Raw genomic sequence first — 20,737 nt, forward strand, 5'->3', positions numbered from 1 at the left:
TTATTCCGCAAATTTTCAAATATGAATTTCGGGCCTCTACAATCAGTCTGTCTCCTAAAAACTGACAAGATCCACTGATGCTTTTACGATCTAGCTTACATCCTGCATAATCTGCATCTGAATATCCAACTAAATTGAAAGAAGGGTCTTTAGCGTACCATAATCCCACATTTTGAGTGCCTTTTAGATATTTTAAAATTCTTTTGGTAACTGAAAATGCGATTGCTTAGGATTTTCTTGAAATCTAGCAGACATCCGAACAACAAATACAATATCAGGACGACTAGAAGTTAGGTAAATAATGAATCTATTAAACCTCTGTAGAGTGTCGTCTGAACTGATATTCCCCCTTGATCATTGTCCAATTTGAGCGATGAACTCATGGGAGTACTTGCAGCTGAACATGTTTCCATGTCAAATTTCTTGAGCGTCCTCCATGTATTTGGTCTGACTGATAAAAATACCAATGTCCAGTTGCTTCACCTGTAGTCTGAGAAATAATGTCAGTTCACACATCATACTCATCCAAATTTTTCCTGCATTAAATTGACAAATTTCTCACATAATTTGGGGTTAGTTGACCCAAATATAATATCATCAACATATATTTGCACAAGTAAAAATGATCTTAAATAATTTTCAGTAAAAATAGCGCAGTTTAAAATAACCCAACTCGTCTAAAAACATACGTAAACATAAACGTATAAAATTCTTAAAATCATCAACGTATGAAAATATTCATCTCCTCTCAATCTCATAAATCGTAATACGGAAAACATGTTGTCCTCGGGTCGTGTCAACTTACCAGGTCTGCCTACTCAGAGTTCGGCACCTCTAGTCTCCTCATCACTAAGCTCACTTGCGTCACACACGCCTACTGAGTCTAAAGACTCAACACACCTGCACCGTTAATAACAAGTACATATACCTAGCACACAACAGTGAAAAATATCATACTCAACATATCTTTCATGAACTTAAAAGCATAATGTAAACGTGTTGTGTACAATCATGTCATGTCAAAGCATGTCATCTCATATCATCATATACGTAAACATATCTTTCATGAACTTTAAAAGCATGAACATCAACGTCTCGTGTAAAATCATGTCGTGTCATATCATCATATACGTAAACATATCTTTCATTAACTTTTAAAAAAACATGAACATCAACGTCTCGTGTCAAATCATGTCGTGTCATATCATCATATACGTAAACATTTTCTTTTTTATTGAATTCAGTTCATTAGCTGTGACTTTCGTATCATCATATCATCATGTCAGTCGATGGATCCATTTACGTGTAACCACAGTACTGGGCGGCGGGGACACTAGCGACACTCTCACCTGTCAACTGGGCCTTGGCCTATCATGTCATGTTAATGGAAATACGATCGTCGGGCTCCCTCTGGGGCCTTCTCCCGTAAACGGGCTCTCTCTGGGGCCTTTTCCCTCACGATATCTCCAATCATATCATCATGTCATCGTGTCATCGTGTTAGTCACAACTAAATCACTTCCTTCAAAACGTGTCATCATATTCATCACTTAATAAAATCATGCATATACGTATTTTTTTTTCCTTTAAACCAAGCATGCACCGTATTTATCATAATTGCATAAAAATCATAAACATGATACATAAACATTTAAAACATGATAAAATGTGATCAAAGTGCTGCCATGACCAAATTCTCATCTCGGGTGCAAAATAACCATTTTGCCCCTAGAAACCCAAAAATTTCGATTTTATCCCTGGACGTAAAATTTTACTTCTTTGACATTTTCTTAATTCCGTTGACTCTAACATGTCTCAAATAATTATTTAAGCCTACATGAACTTTCCCATATTTTTATTTGGCTTAAATCTATGACTTTTAAATTAATCTTTAAATATAACATATTAAAGCGTTCTATTCCCAAATTAAACCAAACCTTAGCATAAAATTCCACAACGTAAAAACTTACAATTCTAATAATTATTTGAGCCTAAATATAATTTTCCTTAATTTTATCAAGCCTAAATCTAGGCGTTTCAGTTAATTATTTAATTAACATTTCGTGAGGCGATAAATCCAAGATAAATCCAAAACTCATTATTTTGATCTGAATCTTACCAAACTCCTTAAAATGTCCCAAAACATTTTTAAAAGTATTCCTAAACGTAAACTCGAGCCAAGTTAACAACTTAATCGAATTGTTTAAAAACTTAGACCGGGGTCCTGATTTTAACCCAGATCGAACCGAAACTTAACCAAAACTTTCCCAACTTTTTACCATACTATAAAAACATCTAAAAGGTCCTAAAAACTCTAAACCATACCTTTAGACACTTGAATAACAGGTCAGCAAGCTGCTGTAATTTACAGCATGTGCTCACCCAAGACCCTAGCCACCATCCTTCCAATACCAACGCTCCTAGTCCTTAGCCAATGGGACCAGCCCCTAACCCACCACACCTGGACCACCCTCAGGTCCTTCTAGGTATGTTGAACTCACGGTCACGCCCTTGAGCAAGTCGTAATTCACCAACAACCGCTATACACCTAAGATAGCACACCCGCGGCCACAACCAAAACAATGCTCCTACGGTTCTACAAGCCATATCAGCATTGTGTGATCCACTCTAAGACATGGCGCAGACCCCACCTGGTCTGGTCTAGCCCGTGGTTCAGGCTCTGTACACTAAAACCAAAGAATCCGAGCCACCCTCTAAGAAACCCCTCACTCGGACCTCACTTTGCTGCGTCCAGCAACAAACCCAAGCCCCAAGCTATCATCTTGACACCACCAGCAGATCCTAGACATTCAAGACCGCAGCCCCTTGCACTCAAAATTTCAGAAAACGTGAACAACAATCTGATGATGCATGAAAACACATGGAAACCGAAAATCTTTCATGTAAAGGCTTAGATCGAAATTCTTTCATGCATGAACCCAATCAACAGAATATAAACGTGTATGATACCACAATAAAAGTACATGGCGTGCCTGGATGATTTGATGAACAAGAACGAGAAGAGGAGACGTCGGATGAATTTCTCCTTGCAAGAAAAGAGAAAACCGAAGCTTTCTTGATGAAAGCTCTGAAAACCGAGATGCTCAACAGCTGGGGTACGCTGAAAATGGAGAGAAGAGTGATAATTGGAGGGGAGTGTCGGTTTGTTCCATTTATTAGGTGTAAGGTAGGTTTAGGTTTATTTTAAGTATAGTTTAGGTTAATTAAATTGTAAACTAATGGGCCTAAATTAAAATAAAAAGGGTTTTAAGCCCAATAAGATTAAAATTAGGTCCATTAAATCCAAACACACTCCCGAAAAATATTTTGTGTTTGAAAGTTTTTGAAAATATTAGCTTAACCCTCAAAAAGTCCACCGATTCGATAAAATTTGCGTACCCCGATTCTATAAAATTTTCGTACCGTTAAAAATTAAAATCTTGCGGGTAAAAATACCCAATAATTCCTAATTTTTGAAAAATAATTTTAAAACATCTTATATTAATTAATAAAAATCAATCATGTAATAAAATAATTTTCTTGAAAATTCTCCGGTCTCCGATCCTCGTTTGAGCGCGAAATGCAACTTAAAAATCTTTAATGCATGAACCTTTAAAATTTCATGAAATAAATTCTATTATGCAATAATAATGCATAAAAAGCATAAAAATAACTAAACCCATAATTTATGAAATAAACATGCATTTAATGCTTTAAAATAAATTAATAAAATACCAAAGAAATTTAATAAAATGCATGCATGTGGTTTACATGAACTTTACTATTTTCGGTACGTTACAATCTCCCTCCCTTAAATTGAATTTCGTCCTCAAAATTCGATTATCCTTGATAATCACAAAGTTTAGACTTAATTTTAGTATCCCAATGGTCCATGCTTTCGCAGTTCTACTCTGATAAAAAAATAAATCTTAAGACGTCCTTATGGCTCATGGGTCCTATAAACTCTACTTTTTAAATCCTTGTTTTCGAAACTTAACTTATAAAAACCCATGGTGATATAGTTTCATTTTTCTATAACTTCGAATTTCAACTTTTCTTAAACTTCCCAATATTAGAAATGGCTGTCCGAATTTTATTGCGTCTTACTTTCTTATACTATATTCAGAATATTCATTGACCTATTATTTTAGCATTTATGCAGTTAAACTTGAAAAACCTTAGCACCCAAAAATTACTGATCGACTTCTATCCTCGATAAAACACTTAAAAGTTAAACCTTATTTCAACTCCATAATAATATTAGCCTAAGATCCTTGAATCGAATCTTTATCTTACAGCACCAACTTACGTATCTTATTATTTACAAGTACATCTCGGATGTAAAATTGTTGAAAATCTTAAACCTCGAATAACGCTAATCCCTAAAACCAAATTATACAATAATGATCTTCTACCTAATTAGTAAAACCCTTCTCGCATCAATTGTATGCTTAAATTATTCTCTTCTCAATTACCATATAATTTAGGCCTAAGACTCTTAGACTTTTCTCCTTGAAACGAACGTCGCATTCTTATGTATCCCTAATGCTTAATTAACATTAGCGCATAAAACTTAATAATTTATCCCATGGTAGCATTAGACTAACTTTAATAAATAAACTTCACTTATAACCCATAGAATTTTAGAACTCCCGTATCAAGATTTTAGATTTCTTACTCGGTAAAAATCTTCATATTCGTTCACTGGTAATCTATGTTGAACACCACTAATTCCCTTTTATTTATTTATTTATTTTTTTCACCCAATTTTTTTTTTCCGTACGAAAACCTATTTCATAAAATTTAAATTCAAGCTTACGCAACCCGAATAATATTAGATAACATAATTCCAACACACATATTCATTTATTCCCAAGTTTCTTAATGGCTTACAAAAAATTTCCTCAAGACAAAGTGTCTATCTCAATTTCTTACATGCATCTATAGAGTAACCTAACCATCAATCATATCCAATTTTATAGAAAATTTAAATTCCAACAAATGTATAATTTTAACTCTTAAGATCATGATTAAAACTTAAGCTACACCAAACCTTAGGATCCCAAAAATTAAGTTAACTTACTGTCGAATCCTATAACCTAAGTAATTGATCAACTTTATCTTAAATTGTTATCACTCTAAATTTTTAAATTTTCCACAACATTGCTCCATTAACATTTAGATTTCAGGCCTTATATTGATTCATCCTACAATGTCCTTAATTTTCATTCCTTATAACATTATAACCCATATGTGTCAAGGTTCAAATATCCCTTCAAGCCTATCTCATCAAACATTCCTACCATTTAAACCATTTGATTGTTGCTTACTGCTAAATTAGTCTCCAAATTACTCAAAACTTGCAAAATAAATTCTTAATTTCCTCAAAAATTATCCAATTTGTCTTTAATTTAGGAAATTCCTCAATTACCCAGAATTTCTCGGCATTCCTAATTACATTTTATAGATTTCTCGTGACATAAATTTCAATCATTTTAAGCTTATTAAACCAAAATTCAATTCCCATAACCTCGAAAAATTACTGATTTAATCCAATTTTTCCTCAAAAGCTCGAATTTAATCCTCAAAATTTTCAGAATTTGCAATTTGGCCTTTAAAGTTCTCAAAAATTACATTTTGGCCCTACAACTGTTCGAAATTTACATTTTTGTCCCCATAAAATTTTCAAGTTGGCCTCCTTAAACCTTTAAATTCTCAAAACTCAAAATTTAATCCCAAAGTTTGGTAAATTCGAAAATAGTCCCTTAGAATTTTATTTTTGCACTTAGGTCCTCAAATTATTAGTTAATACAGTTAGGTACTTAAAATTCTCAATCCTTAGTTCCCACTAGGTAGAACATTCATCCTAAATAAATTTTATGTTTATATTTCCAAAGATTGTCGTAGTTTTCGAATTATTAATCCTTACATAGAACCCTGAAAAATTAATTCAACTAGCAACCACGAACCATCAGTAGTTTCTTAGAAATTCTACAAGTCCCAAAAGCATTCATCATTTTCAAGATTAACTTATTATCTCAAAGAGTAGAACATCATTACTTCTAACCTAAAATCAATATAATCAAATCATGATCAACTTCTCCTAAAGCCCAATATTCGAATTCTTAGATACATCCAATTCTAAATGTAACCAACATTCAATTTAATCTAGTTTTGAAAACAGTAAATCCTTAAATCATAAAAACAGTTAAATATATACCGTAGATAATCATAAAGCATAAATCATGTTAACATGCAGGTGATAAGAGTAAATCATTTAAAACATTTAAATTATAAAAGCTTACAGACTTGAGGTTTGAAGACTGAGCGGCAGAAGCTAGCGGTGGCACAACCCTTTACAGAACCCTTGCTCTGATACCAACTGTAACGTCTACTCGTTTTTAAAAGTGCGGAAATATTTTTTTTTTTAAAAAAAACTTGCATTTTCGAAATAGTAATTAAATGTTTCGCATTCGCGCTGTACAGAAAAATATTATATTTAAAAATGATCTTAAATATTTGTCAGTAAAAATAGCGCAGTTTAAAATAACCCAACTTTTCTAAAATCATACGTAAACATAAACGTATAAAATTCTTCAAATCATCAACGTATGAAAATATTCATCTCCTCTCAATCTCATAAATCGTAATGCGGAAAACATGTGCTCCTCGGATCGTGTCACCTTACCAGGTCTGCCTACTCAGAGTTCGGTACCTCTAGCCTCCTCATCACTAAGTTCATCTGCATCACACACGTCTAGTGAGTCTAAAGACTCAACACACCTGCACCGTTAATAAAAAATACACATACCTAGCACACAGCAGTGAAAAGTATCATACTCAACATATCTTTCAAGAACTTAAATATAATGTAAACGTGTTGTGTAAAATCATGTCATGTCAAAGCATGTCATCTCATATCATCATATACGTAAACATATCTTTCATGAACTTTAAAAGCATGAACATCAACGTCTCGTGTAAAATCATGTCGTGTCATATCATCATATACGTAAATATATCTTTCATGAACTTTAAAAAAAACATGAACATCAACGTCTCGTGTCAAATCATGTCGTGTCATATCATCATATAAATGAATCATGTAATAAAATAATTTTATTGAAAATTCTCCGGTCTCCGTTCCTCGTTTGTGCACGAAATGCAACTTAAAAATCTTTAATTCATGAACCTTTAAAATTTCATGAAATAAATTCTATTATGCAATAATAATGCATAAAAAGCATAAAAATAACTAAACCCATAATTTATGAAATAAACATGCATTTAATACTTTAAAATACATTAATAAAATACCAAAGAAATTTAATAAATTGCATGCATATGGTTTACGTGAACTTTACGATTTTTGGGACTTTACAATAGACATGATCAAGAAAAGAGTGATTGATAAAACCTGGTGGTTGTTCAACATAAACTTCTTCTTGCAACTGACCATTCAGAAGTTCACTTTTTACATCCATTTGGTAGGCTTTAAAGTTCTTGAATGATGCATAGACAAGGAACATTCTGATTGATTCCAGTCTTGCAACTGGTGCATACGCTTCATCTTATTCAATTCCTTCTTTCTGCCTATATCCTTGTGCTATAAGTCTTGCTTTGTTGCGTGCAACTAAACCATCTTCATTCAGTTTATTTCTGAATACCCATTTTGTACCCATAATTGTTTTACAAACTGGCCTTGGAACTAAGTTCCAGACATTGTTATAGGTAAACTGATTTAGTTTCTCTTGCATTGCATTTATCAAATTATAATCAGCAAGAGTTTCGTCAGTTTTCTTTGGGTCAGTTGTGAGACAAAAGCAGAATGAATGAAAAAATTAAGCATTTGATTTCTTGTCATTACCGGGTCATATGGATTACCTATCACCAATTCTGGAGGATGTGATTTCTTCCATTTGAGCTCAATATTTGTTGCTTCCATATCAACAATTGCTTCTGTTGGCAACTGAATGTTTTTAGTTTCAGTTGGAGCTGTATCAGTTGGTAACTGAATATCATCTGTTTGCTCCACCAATTGATTATCAGGAGCAGGTTCATGTTCAATTGATTGATCTAGAATTTATGGTTCAGGTGTTTGAAGGATATTTCTATTGATATGATTTTCTTCTTCATTATCATCCTCCAAACTTATCTCTGTAAAACGATCAACTAGATCAACTGGATCACTTGGTTTATCAGATATCACAGTTTCATCAAAAACAATATGAATAGATTCTTCAACATTTAAAGAGCTTTTATTAAAAACCCTAAATGCTTTGCTAACTGAAGAATATCCAAGAAATATTCTCTCTGCAGATTTAGCATCAAAGGCTTTTAAATGATTTTTACCATTATCAAGAATAAAACCTCTGCAGCTAAATATTTTGAAATAAAAAACTACACTTTTTCTTCCATGACATATCTCATATGGTGTTTTCACATTATTCTTATTAATCATTGTCTGTTCTAAGTGTAACACCCATTTTGTACCAATAATAGTTTTTGAAACTGGTCTTGAAACTAGGTTCCAGACATTGTGAAGAACCTAAAGGGGGGGTGAATAGGTTCTTTAAGGCCCTTTAGCGTTTTTAAAACGAGTTTGCAAAAATTGCAAGCGGAAGACTTGAGGGACAATCACAAATAAAATGAATGCGTAAAGTAAGTGCGTAAAATAAATGCGTAGTAAAGTAGATGCGTAAAGTAAAGAGGGATAGAGATGTTTATGGAAGTTCGACGAAGAATCGTCTACGTCTCCCCTTCTCGATGAGGATCGAGGTATCACTATGACGACTTGGCTTTAGGAGCTCCAAGCTAGCTTTTACAACCACGCCTCGATGCGTCTACTTGGCCTTGAGGGCTCCAAGGATAGCCACGAACTTTACAACCCACTCGAGAGTATTACTTTCACTCTTTTTCTACAACTCTTTTGATATTACAACTCTTTTAATCAACGCACACAAGAGATAGTAGAAAGCTTTGTAAGAGACAAGAGAGAATGGAGTGGGATGATTGAGAATGCATCCTCAAAGGCCTATTTATACTAGTCTTGGACGCCAAGGTTCGGATCTTCCGTTTGTGCTTCGGAACTTCCGATGTGATTGAAATCAATTTGCGTAATTCTGGCATGACTTCGGATCTTCCGTTCTTGACTTCGTAGGGTCCGAACATATGCTTCGGAGGGATCGATCAAACTTCGTTTCTTCTGAACAGTTCTTTTAGACAGTGTATGAACAACTTCGGCAGGTCCGAACTCCAGTTCGTACCGTCCGAACATTCCCGCGTTTCCGGAGATTTGAAATCTTCAACACTTCGTAGCTTCCGATCATGTCCATCGTAGCGTCCGAAATCTACTCAATCAACAGTCAGATCAATTTGTCTCCGGATTTAAGTGATTTGATTGCTTGTGTTCGGAACGTCCGATCCAGTCTTCGGAACGTCCGAACTTGCTCCTCGCAGCTTCCGAACAGCTTCTATTTTGCTTCTGATTGGCACAATTTCGGAACGTCCGAACCAAATTTCGGATCTTCCGAACGTAACCTTGTTCTTAATTTCCTGCATGCCTCAATATAAAACATTAGTACATTTTTAATCCAAGTTTTGGTATCATCAAAACAAAAACTTTGGGATATGTTACAGCATTAAAAACATTAATCTCATCCTCGAGATTTGTATGCGTTTAAGGCGTAACAATCTCCCCCTTTTTGATGATCACAAAACTTGGTTAAAAATTGAGAAACAATAATCAACATAATCTAATGGTTATTAAATAACTCCCCCTTAATCAAATAACAAGTCTAAGAGGTTGAATTAATAGTAATTTTAACCAAATAAATTCTCCCCCTTTTTGCGATAATCAAAAAGACATAAGCATAAAGAGAGACAAATAAACAGGTAAAATATCCACTAATAAATGCAAGTCTTTTATACAATGATGCATAAAGATAAAATAAACAAAAATAACAAAAACATAATCTAAGAATCCGCATCCCGCGACTCTCTATGGCTCCTCATCTCAGCTAAAATTTAAAATATTTAGCACATAAAAGAATGTTGAGCCATAATTATGGATAAATACAATTAATTTGTATTATCCGACATTATAATACTCACATTAATAATACTCCCCCTCAATTTAACAAATATGTACGAGAGTATTTGACTAATGTTTACAACTCAATCATGCCAAGTTCACCACGCAAACGAGTAAAAGTAGATTCATCTAGTGGTTTTGTAAAAATATCAGCAATTTGATTCTTGGTGTCAACATAGTGAAGTTCAACATCATTTTGCTCAATGTGATCACGAATAAAATGATGTCGAATGTCAATATGTTTTGTACGAGAATGTTGAACTGGATTCTTTGTTAGACATATGGTGCTTGTATTATCACAAAAGATTGGAATTTTTGAAAAAGTAACACCATAGTCGAGTAATTGATACTTCATCCAAAGAATTTGTGCACAACAACTACCGGCAGCCATATACTCGGCCTCGGTCGTTGAAAGTGCAACACAGTTTTGCTTTATAGAAAACCATGACACCAAGCAATTTCCCAAAAAGAAACAAGTACCACTAGTGCTCTTTCTATCCACCTTATATCCTCCAAAGTCGGCATCACAGTAAGCTTTTAAATCGAAAAATGAGTTCTTAGAATACCATAATCCGAGATTTGGAGTATTTGAAAGATATTTGAAAATGCGTTTTAAGGCGAATAAGTGTGATTCCTTTGGACATGATTGAAATCGTGCACACAAGCAAACACTAAACATAATGTCAGGTCTACTAGCAGTCGCATAGAGTAGGGAGCCAATCATGCTATGAAATAACTTTTGGTCAACAGGTTTACCTCCCTCATCTTTGTCGAGCCTGACTGTCGTGCTCATAGGTGTGGATGAGGCTTTGGAAGACTCCATCCCAAACTTTTTGAGCATCTCCTTGATGTACTTCCCTTGGTTGACAAAGAAACCATCCTTGCATTGCTTGATTTGGAGACCGAGGAAGTAGTTGAGCTCGCCCATCATGCTCATCTCAAAGTGATCCCGCATAAGCTTAGAAAAGTCTCTACACAAGTGTTCATTAGTAGCACCAAAAATAATATCATCTACATATATTTGTACTATCAGCAAATCATTATCTTTAGTCAAGGTAAACAAGGTAATATCAACTTTACCCCTACAAAAACCATTAGACAGCAAGAAAGTAGACAATTTCTCATACCAAGCTCTAGGAGCTTGTTTCAAACCATACAAAGCCTTATTAAATTTATACACATAATTAGATAAGTGCACATCTTCAAAACCAACAGGTTGCTCAACATACACTTCTTCTTTCAAATCACCATTAAGAAAAGCACTTTTAACATCCATTTGAAACAGTTTAAAGTCTCTAGAGCAAGCAAAAGCAAGTAGCATGCGAATGGATTCTAGTCTAGCAACAGGGGCATAAGTCTCATCATAATCAATTCCCTCTTCTTGACTATATCCTTTAGCTACTAGCCTAGCTTTATTTCTTGTGATTGTACCATGCTCATCTAACTTGTTCCTAAATACCCATTTAGTTCCTATGACAGGTCTATCAGTGGGTCTAGGTACAAGATTCCAAACTTTATTCCTTCTAAATTCATTTAGTTCATCTTGCATAGCAATAATCCAAGAATCATCAAGTAAAGCTTCTTCTATGTTCTTAGGCTCTATGTGAGAAAGAAAAGCAAGATAATTGCACATATTAGAAGAGCGAGTAGATACTCCCTTCGATGGGCTACCAATGATGAGGTCCATGGGATGATCCTTGTGCGTAGTCCACTCCTTCGGAAGAGGTGTGTCCTCTTGATCTTTAGGAACATCTTCTAGGCTTGTGGACTCCAACTCTTCGCCAAGTATATCTATATCATCATCATCAGAAACAACAGGTCTAGGCAAGCAAGGGTTAGTTTCATCAAATATGACATGAATAGATTCTTCAACTAGTAAAGTGCGTTTATTAAAGACTCTATATGCTTTGCTAGAAGTAGAGTAACCAAGAAAGATACCTTTGTCCGATTTAGCATCGAACTTACCCAGGTTGTCCTTACCATTGTTGTGGATGAAGCATTTTGATCCGAAAGCGCGGAAGTATGAAATGTTAGGCTTTCTCCCTCTCCATAGTTCGTATGGAGTTTTCTTGAGAATTGGCCTTATTGATACGCGATTGATGATGTAACAAGCAGAACTCATCGCTTCAGCCCAAAAATATTTTGGTAGAGAATGCTCACATAGCATGGTCCTTGCAATCTCTACTAGGGTCCTATTCTTCCTCTCAACGACACCGTTTTTTTGAGGAGTTCTAGGACAAGAAAAGTTGTGACCAATGCCTTTGCTTTGACAAAAAATTGAAAAATTTTCATTTTGAAATTCCGTTCCGTGGTCACTACGGATTTGTTTGATCAAAAGATTTTTCTCATTTTCAACCTTTTTGACAAAAATTTTGAAATGATCAAAGGCATCACTTTTGTGGGCTAAAAACAATGTCCAAGTAAAACGTGAAAAATCATCCACAATGACAAAAGCATAGGATTTACCTCCTAGACTAGTTGTCCTCGAGGGACCACATAAATCCAGGTGAAGTAATTCAAGGGGCATAGAAGTGGATACAAAATTTTTATTTTTGAAAGATTCTTTTGTGTGTTTACCAAGTTGACAAGCATCACAAAAAAAATCTAATTTTAAATTCAGCTTTGGCATTCCGGAAACTAGGTCAAGTTTTAAAAGTTTTTCTATGGTGCTCATCCCAACATGACCAAGTCGTCTATGCCAAAGAATGTTGTCATCAACATTTAATGTTACAAGGCTTTTTATTTTTGAAAAAGATGAAATCTTTAAATCGACCGTGTAAACATTTTCACTTCTATAACCTTTGAAACTAATGGATTTGTCAGTTGTGAGTGATACAGTGCAATCGTGTGGTGTGAATTTGACTTCATAACCCCTATCGCACAATTGACTAATGCTTAGGAGGTTATGTTTAAGTTCTTTCACAAGAAGTACATCATCAATAATAGTAGAGTTAGATATACCTATTGAGCCGATGCCTTCTATGATCCCTTTGCTGTTGTCTCCAGAGGTCACCGATCCCTTTTCTTTTGGTCGAATGGATTGTAGCAGCTTCTTTTCTCCCGTCATGTGTCGAGAGCATCCACTGTCAAGATACCAAGTGCTCGATAACTTGTCTCCCCTTTGTCCCTATAAGATTGAGATACAGTTTGATAGTTGGTACCCGTTTCTTTGGGTCCTTTGAGGTTAGTAGTAGTTGGGGATTTGGGGATCCATTTCCAATAACTATTCTTATTGTGTTGGTGTCTAAGTTTCTTGCATTTAGGTCTTATGTGGCCTATCTTACAACAGTAAGTGCATGTGGGTGGTGTTCTTAGTTTTGCCTTTGCGATAAGACTAGCGAAGTTGACTGATTTCTTTTCATATCCTAGACCTCCTTTGTCGAAGTTACACCTTTGCATGCTCAAGAGGTTTTCTAGTTTACCGCTACTCACATTGAACTTGTTGAAGGCTTTCTCTAAGTCTCTTAGGTTTGTCTTGAGCTTAGTGTTGTCATGCATCCTAGCTTCTAGTTCAGTTTTAAGTTGCTTATTCTCATTTCTAAGTGACTTAGCCTTATTGTACATACTAGTGTAAGCGGAGAGTAATTCATCGTAAGAGGGTACCTCGTCGTCATCCGAGTCGGTCAGATGATCTTCCTTTGCCATGAAGCATAGGGTAGACTCCTCTTCGTTGTTGCTGTCGCTCCACGTGGCTAGAAGGGCCTTCTTCTTGTCTTTGCCGGCCTTCTTCTTGGAGGGACACTCGTTTGCATAGTGACCCTTTTGTTGACAGTTGTAGCAGGTCACTTCCTTCTCAATCTTTTTGTCCTTCTTGTTGAAGTTGGAACTCCGCATGAATCTTTTGAACTTTCTAGTGAGGAGTGCCATTTCTTCATCGTCGCTATCTTCAAGTTGACTGGTCAAGGCGATCCCTTTCGCCTTTACTTTGTCGTCATCTTTCTTTGTCTCCTTCCGGGTAGATACTTCAAGTTCATGGGTCTTTAGGGTCCCATGAAGTTGATCAAGGTCGTAGGATGCCGCATCTCCCTTGTTGGATTCAATGATAGCCGTGCGCTTTGTATCCCATTCCGCCGGTAGTGCTCGAAGGGCTCTCCTCCACACTTGTTTAGTTGGGTAGTTCTCACCAAGTTGGGCAAGCTCATTGATGATTTGGGTGAGCCGCCGGAACATGGTGTCGATATCCTCCTTGGGTTCCATCTCAAAGGTCTCGTACTTGATTTGGAGAAGATCTATCTTCGTTTCTTTGACTTGATTGGTTCCCTCGTGGCAAATCTCCAATTTGTCCCAAATCTCTTTGGCGGAGGTGCAAGCCGAGATTCGGTTGTATTCATTCATATCTAGGGAACAATGAAGAATATTCATAGCTTTAGCATTTTGAGAGATAAGTTTCATATCGTCCTTGGTGAGGTCATCCATTCCCTTAGGAATTTCCTTATCATCCACCGTTTTCATGGGGATATAGGGACCTTTCACCGTTATTTTCCAAATGTCGTAATCGACAGATTGGATGTATAGAGATATTCTATTCTTCCAATATCCGTAATTGGTACCATTGAAAAGAGGGGGACGATTTGTGGATTGTCCTTGGGCATACTCGCTTGCTAGATTGGCCATTTTAAAAGATTTTGAAAAGCTAGGCTCTGATACCACTTGAAGAACCTAAAGGGGGGGTGAATAGGTTCTTTAAGGCCCTTTAGCGTTTTTAAAACGAGTTTGCAAAAATTGCAAGCGGAAGACTTGAGGGACAATCACAAATAAAAATGAATGCGTAAAGTAAGTGCGTAAAATAAATGCGTAGTAAAGTAGATGCGTAAAGTAAAGAGGGATAGAGATGTTTATGGAAGTTCGACGAAGAATCGTCTACGTCTCCCCTTCTCGATGAGGATCGAGGTATCACTATGACGACTTGGCTTTAGGAGCTCCAAGCTAGCTTTTACAACCACGCCTCGATGCGTCTACTTGGCCTTGAGGGCTCCAAGGATAGCCACGAACTTTACAACCCACTCGAGAGTATTACTTTCACTCTTTTTCTACAACTCTTTTGATATTACAACTCTTTTAATCAACGCACACAAGAGATAGTAGAAAGCTTTGTAAGAGACAAGAGAGAATGGAGTGGGATGATTGAGAATGCATCCTCAAAGGCCTATTTATACTAGTCTTGGACGCCAAGGTTCGGATCTTCCGTTTGTGCTTCGGAACTTCCGATGTGATTGAAATCAATTTGCGTAATTCTGGCATGACTTCGGATCTTCCGTTCTTGACTTCGTAGGGTCCGAACATATGCTTCGGAGGGATCGATCAAACTTCGTTTCTTCTGAACAGTTCTTTTAGACAGTGTATGAACAACTTCGGCAGGTCCGAACTCCAGTTCGTACCGTCCGAACATTCCCGCGTTTCCGGAGATTTGAAATCTTCAACACTTCGTAGCTTCCGATCATGTCCATCGTAGCGTCCGAAATCTACTCAATCAACAGTCAGATCAATTTGTCTCCGGATTTAAGTGATTTGATTGCTTGTGTTCGGAACGTCCGATCCAGTCTTCGGAACGTCCGAACTTGCTCCTCGCAGCTTCCGAACAGCTTCTATTTTGCTTCTGATTGGCACAATTTCGGAACGTCCGAACCAAATTTCGGATCTTCCGAACGTAACCTTGTTCTTAATTTCCTGCATGCCTCAATATAAAACATTAGTACATTTTTAATCCAAGTTTTGGTATCATCAAAACAAAAACTTTGGGATATGTTACAGCATTAAAAACATTAATCTCATCCTCGAGATTTGTATGCGTTTATGGCGTAACACATTGTTATGGGTAAACTGATTTAGCTCCTCTTGCATAGCATTTATCCAGTTATGATCAGCAAGGGCCTCGTCAGTTTTATTTGGTTCCAATTGTGAGACAAAAGCAGAATGAATAACAAGTTAAGCATTTGATTTCTTTTTCTTACCGGGTCAGATGGAGCACCTATCACCAATTCTGGTGGACGTGATTTCTTCTATCTGAGTTCAGTGTTTGCTGCTTCCATATCAGCAAATGCTTATGTTCGCAACTGGATGTTTTCAGTTTCAGTTGGAGCTGTATCAGTTGGCAACTGAATATTATCTGTTTCCTCCACCAACTGATTATCAGGAGCAGGTTCCTGTTCAACAGTTTGATCTAATATCTCTGCTTCATGAGTTTGAAGGATATTTCGATTGATATGATTTTTTTCTTCATTATCATCCTCCAAACTGATTTCTGCAAATCACTGCTCATGATTTTTTTCTTCATTATCATCCTCCAAACAGATCAATGCTTGCTTGCTAATGTACTTTTCTTTGTTTTCATTCAACCTTGGTTGTGTATCACTTGCAGAATTTTCATCATGACTGTTAAAGCCTAAACCATTTTTATCCGTAACTGATTTTTGTGAATTATGCATTTCAGTCAATGCAACTGAAGACTTGTTCCAAACTTGAATTAGTTCAGTATGTTTTGAAATTTCTGTTTTTAACTGACATAAAAAAGCTTGATTTTCAATCATTTCAGCTTTTTGTTGTGCAATCTCCCTTTTTAGACTCAACAGTTCATCCTACTCATCAGTTATTGTTTTGTTGTCATTGAGATCAATTGCTCATTTCTAACCTTCTCAGATGATTCAGCAAGTTTATGATACTCATTTACCATGTCATGCAATGTGGTAATGAGTTCCTGACGAGTGAAATCAGTAAAGCTGAAGTCAAATACCTGTTCACTTGCTGACTCCAGTTCAGCATCATCTGCCATTAAGCACTTGACTTCCTCTTCATCTTCACTTGAACTGATTGGGATTTCTGGTTCTGACTTGTCACTGTAAGTTTCTGCCCAGTTAGATTTGCTTTCTTCAGACAAAAGTACTTCATGTTTTTGATCAACAGATGTCAATTGAACCAGTTGGTTCTAGTTTGATAGTAGTTAAAGCAGTTGTGGCAGCTGGTGTAGAAGGTTCTCCTTCTCTAGTTTGTAGTTCAAACTCGTAAGCCTTTAGATCAGAAAAAAAGTCATGAAGTTTGACCTTGTTAAGATCCTTTTACTTTCTCATTGCCATGGTCTTGACATCCCATTCTTTGGGAAGACCTCTAACCACCTTCAGTGTCACTTCTTTGTTCGAACAAACTTTTCCAAGTGCATTAAGCTCATTGATAATACCACTGATCCTCTCGTCATATTCGTGCATGGATTCTCCATTCTTCATCTTGATGTTGTCAAATTTCTTAACAGCAACTGATAGCTTGTTCTCTTTTGTTTGCTTGTTTCCTTCACACAGCTGGATCATTTTTTCCCATATCTCTTTGCCAGTTTTGAACATCTTGATTTTGCTGAAAGTGACTTTATCCAGCGTTTTATATAAGATATACTTAGACACATTATCTAGGTTGGCTTTCCTCTTATCCTCAGTTGTCCATTCCTCTCTGGGCCTTTCTATGCGATGAGGTACCCCATCAGTAATGGCAACTGTTGTATTTGCTTTTAAAATCTTCATGGGTCCTTCAGTAATGACATACCACATGTCGTCATCTTATGCAGCTAAATGAGCATGCATTCTAATTTTCCAGTCGTCAAAATATTCTATGGAAAATATCGGTATTTTATTGAATGAAGACATGTTGATTAGTTTGTGAATAAGATTATTCTGAGACATGATTAAACTTCTCTGATACCACTTGTTAGGATTGGTTGAGATGTGTTTAGAAGGGAGGATTGAATAAACACTCACGATTTTAGAATCTTTTCGAATGAAGTGTCAGTTTTGTGACAAACTGAAATTAGGAATCTTGTCAGTCAATAACAACCAGTTTAACCAGATTACAGTTGCGAAAATAAACAGACTGAAAGATAGAATAAATAACTGAAGTAAGAACACACAAAAATTTATGGATGTTTGAAGATTTTAATTACTCTTACGTTTTCCTTTCTATCACAAGGATAGGATATGAACTAAAAATTTAATCGATACAAAACCTGTACATACTTATTTCAGTTTGGACTTAACACTGCCAAAACCGAAACTCTTAGTTTACAAATATCCCACAGTTCTTCAATTGAACTTAGCACAACTGATCTAGTTAAAGATCAAATAAACAACAAAACAGTTTGTGCTTATAAGCTCGAAAATTAGCCTCAAATGCTACAAATAAATATGATAAGTGAGAGATTTTTTATTCTTGAGTAAGAGCAATAATTTCAGCAGGGTAACAACAAGCTTAAGAGAATAGATAGATCGATTGTTTCCTCAACTGCTCTTCTCACCTATTTATAGGCTTCTCTTTAATAGTAACATTAAATATAATTTGAATCTTTATACATGTTTTTTTCCACGTCAATATTCCTCTAACATTCGTACACTATAAGCTCTGAAATGTGGCGTTCCATTATGAGTTGCAGTCTGCTTTGTACTGTTGTCGGTGGAATGTCTTTTTCGACTAATGATGACGTGTACAGGTGAATGATCAGCTAATAAGAAATCGGTGGTAAGCTCACAGCTGAATATATCAACTGATCAGTTTCCAACTGATCAGTCAGTTGTTTTCGTAAGTTCAGTTAAGCTGGTTTCAGTTGCCTTTGATAAACTGCGCATTAATCTTCAGTTAGGCAACTATCAATTCATTTATGTAGTTCAGTTTCTTCAAGGTAATTGATCAGTTAGTCCAATAAATTAAACACTTAGTTTTTCAAACAACCAAAATTAAGTTTCCAACAACCTCTTTCCATATCAGGTCGATATGAGTTTGAATTGAGTTTGTCGGTAGGGGCTCTTCAATCAACTTGCCCTTTGCTTTCGGGTCAGTTAGGACATGTGAGATACTTAGTCCTGATTCAGTTGCATAAAATTTCTCCCTTATGACTACTCCTTTTGGTCTGACAAATGGTAGAGTAGTTGGAGCAGTGATGGTGATCACTGGAGCTTTGACTCCTGCTGGTTTTTTCTTATCACCAGATTTGGTGATAATCTTCTTAGATGGATCAGTTGGAGGTGGTGACTAACCTTCAGTTGAAGACTCGAATGGAATTGCCCTCAAAGGTATGGCGCTGATAGGCTGTTCAGCTCCAGTCAGTTTCAATCTTTCAGCTGGGATTGTTTTTAGAACAGCTTTTGGTTTGGTTTTCAGAGTTCTTGGCTTCTTCGTGATTTTTTGAGATGGAGTTCTCTCTGTACCAGTCTCACTGACAATCAGTTTCCTTTTTATTGTACTTTTTTGAGCTATCTTCTTGAGTGATTGGTTGCTTCCTGCGTCCCAATCTCCTTCTTCACTTTAATGAACTGCTCAGGTGACATGTAAAGCTTGATTTTTTTTGTAGCTGAACACTCTTAGCATTGAAAATTTTGAATTTTGATGACTTCTCATCACCCACCAAACCGTTGTTCTTCAACAAGTAGCTGAATGGTACAGCAAATACCTTGGACTGTTTGGAGGATTGAAGAATGTTCTTGAGGATAGAAAAGATGATGGCTGACCATTTCAGTCTTTGTCCAGCCATGATAGCAGTCATCACCTGGAACTTTTCCAAGGTGAGAGCAGCAAATGAGCCTGCTTTGGCGTGTAGTCCTTTGGCTAAAATGTCAGTCAGTAACCAAATCTCTGGCTTCAGTTCTTTCTTAGGATCATAAACCTTGATTTTCCGTCCATATGAAATAAAGTGCGTCTGCATCTCCTCTACATCAGACGTCTTAACTTCAGAGATATTAGCCAAGCCATCAGAAGGCAATTGGAAGAGATTGCTGTAGAAGTCTTCGTCTATGATCAGCAGTTGACTATTGACGGTTGAATTGATTTTGCCGTCAGTAGAGATGAAGCCATTAGCATACCGATCCTGAATCTCTTTAGGATAGATTTCTTGAGATGATAATACCAGAAAGTTCTTCAGTCCAGCTGTTTCAACCATGAGAAAGACATCCTTGATAGCTTCATACTTGATAGACAAAACTAAATCAAAGTCAATAGCCATTGTGTTGAGAATGTATGCAGGGACTTGATTTGCCATTGCTGATAGTTTGAATATCTGCGAGAAAAATCTATGTGTATTTGATTTGCTCTGAGAGTTTTAATGTGTGTAAAGAAACTGAAATGAAGGAGGTTCAATTTGTTATGTTTGTGATTATTCAAATTTTTGGACACATGTTAGTCCAAGATAAAATATTGTGTACGTGCGGTGAAAACTTGAATAGAAGTCTAATGAACCACGTGTGGCCATGTTTCAAATTATGTATTCATAAATGAAATTAATTAAATGCAAGATTTTAACTGTGACATCACTTAATATAGAATACACATCGAATAATCAATTAACTTATTGGATAAGATCAGTTAGGTCAGTAACTGAGTGATCAGTTGAAACTGAGTCTGTTCAGTTAAAGACCAACTGACTATTGTTTTATCAGTTAATCATTTAAATTCGACATTCCCCCTCAATAAATGCATATTAATAAAAGAGGGTAGAATAAACTCAGTCTGAATCAGTCAAGTGCATTTTGTTAACTGTTGTCTATTCGTCTTCTTCTACTTCTTCAATACAGGTCTGTTTATAAATAAGATCACTCTCATTAGATAATAAAAACAATTAAGTACAGATGGATAGAGCAAGCAGTTCCAACACCCCTCTTTCTTCAGAAACGCTTTGCTG

This window comes from Primulina eburnea, chromosome 9, assembly GCF_022965805.1.
Source record: "Primulina eburnea isolate SZY01 chromosome 9, ASM2296580v1, whole genome shotgun sequence".
NCBI classification, from domain to species: domain Eukaryota; kingdom Viridiplantae; phylum Streptophyta; class Magnoliopsida; order Lamiales; family Gesneriaceae; genus Primulina; species Primulina eburnea.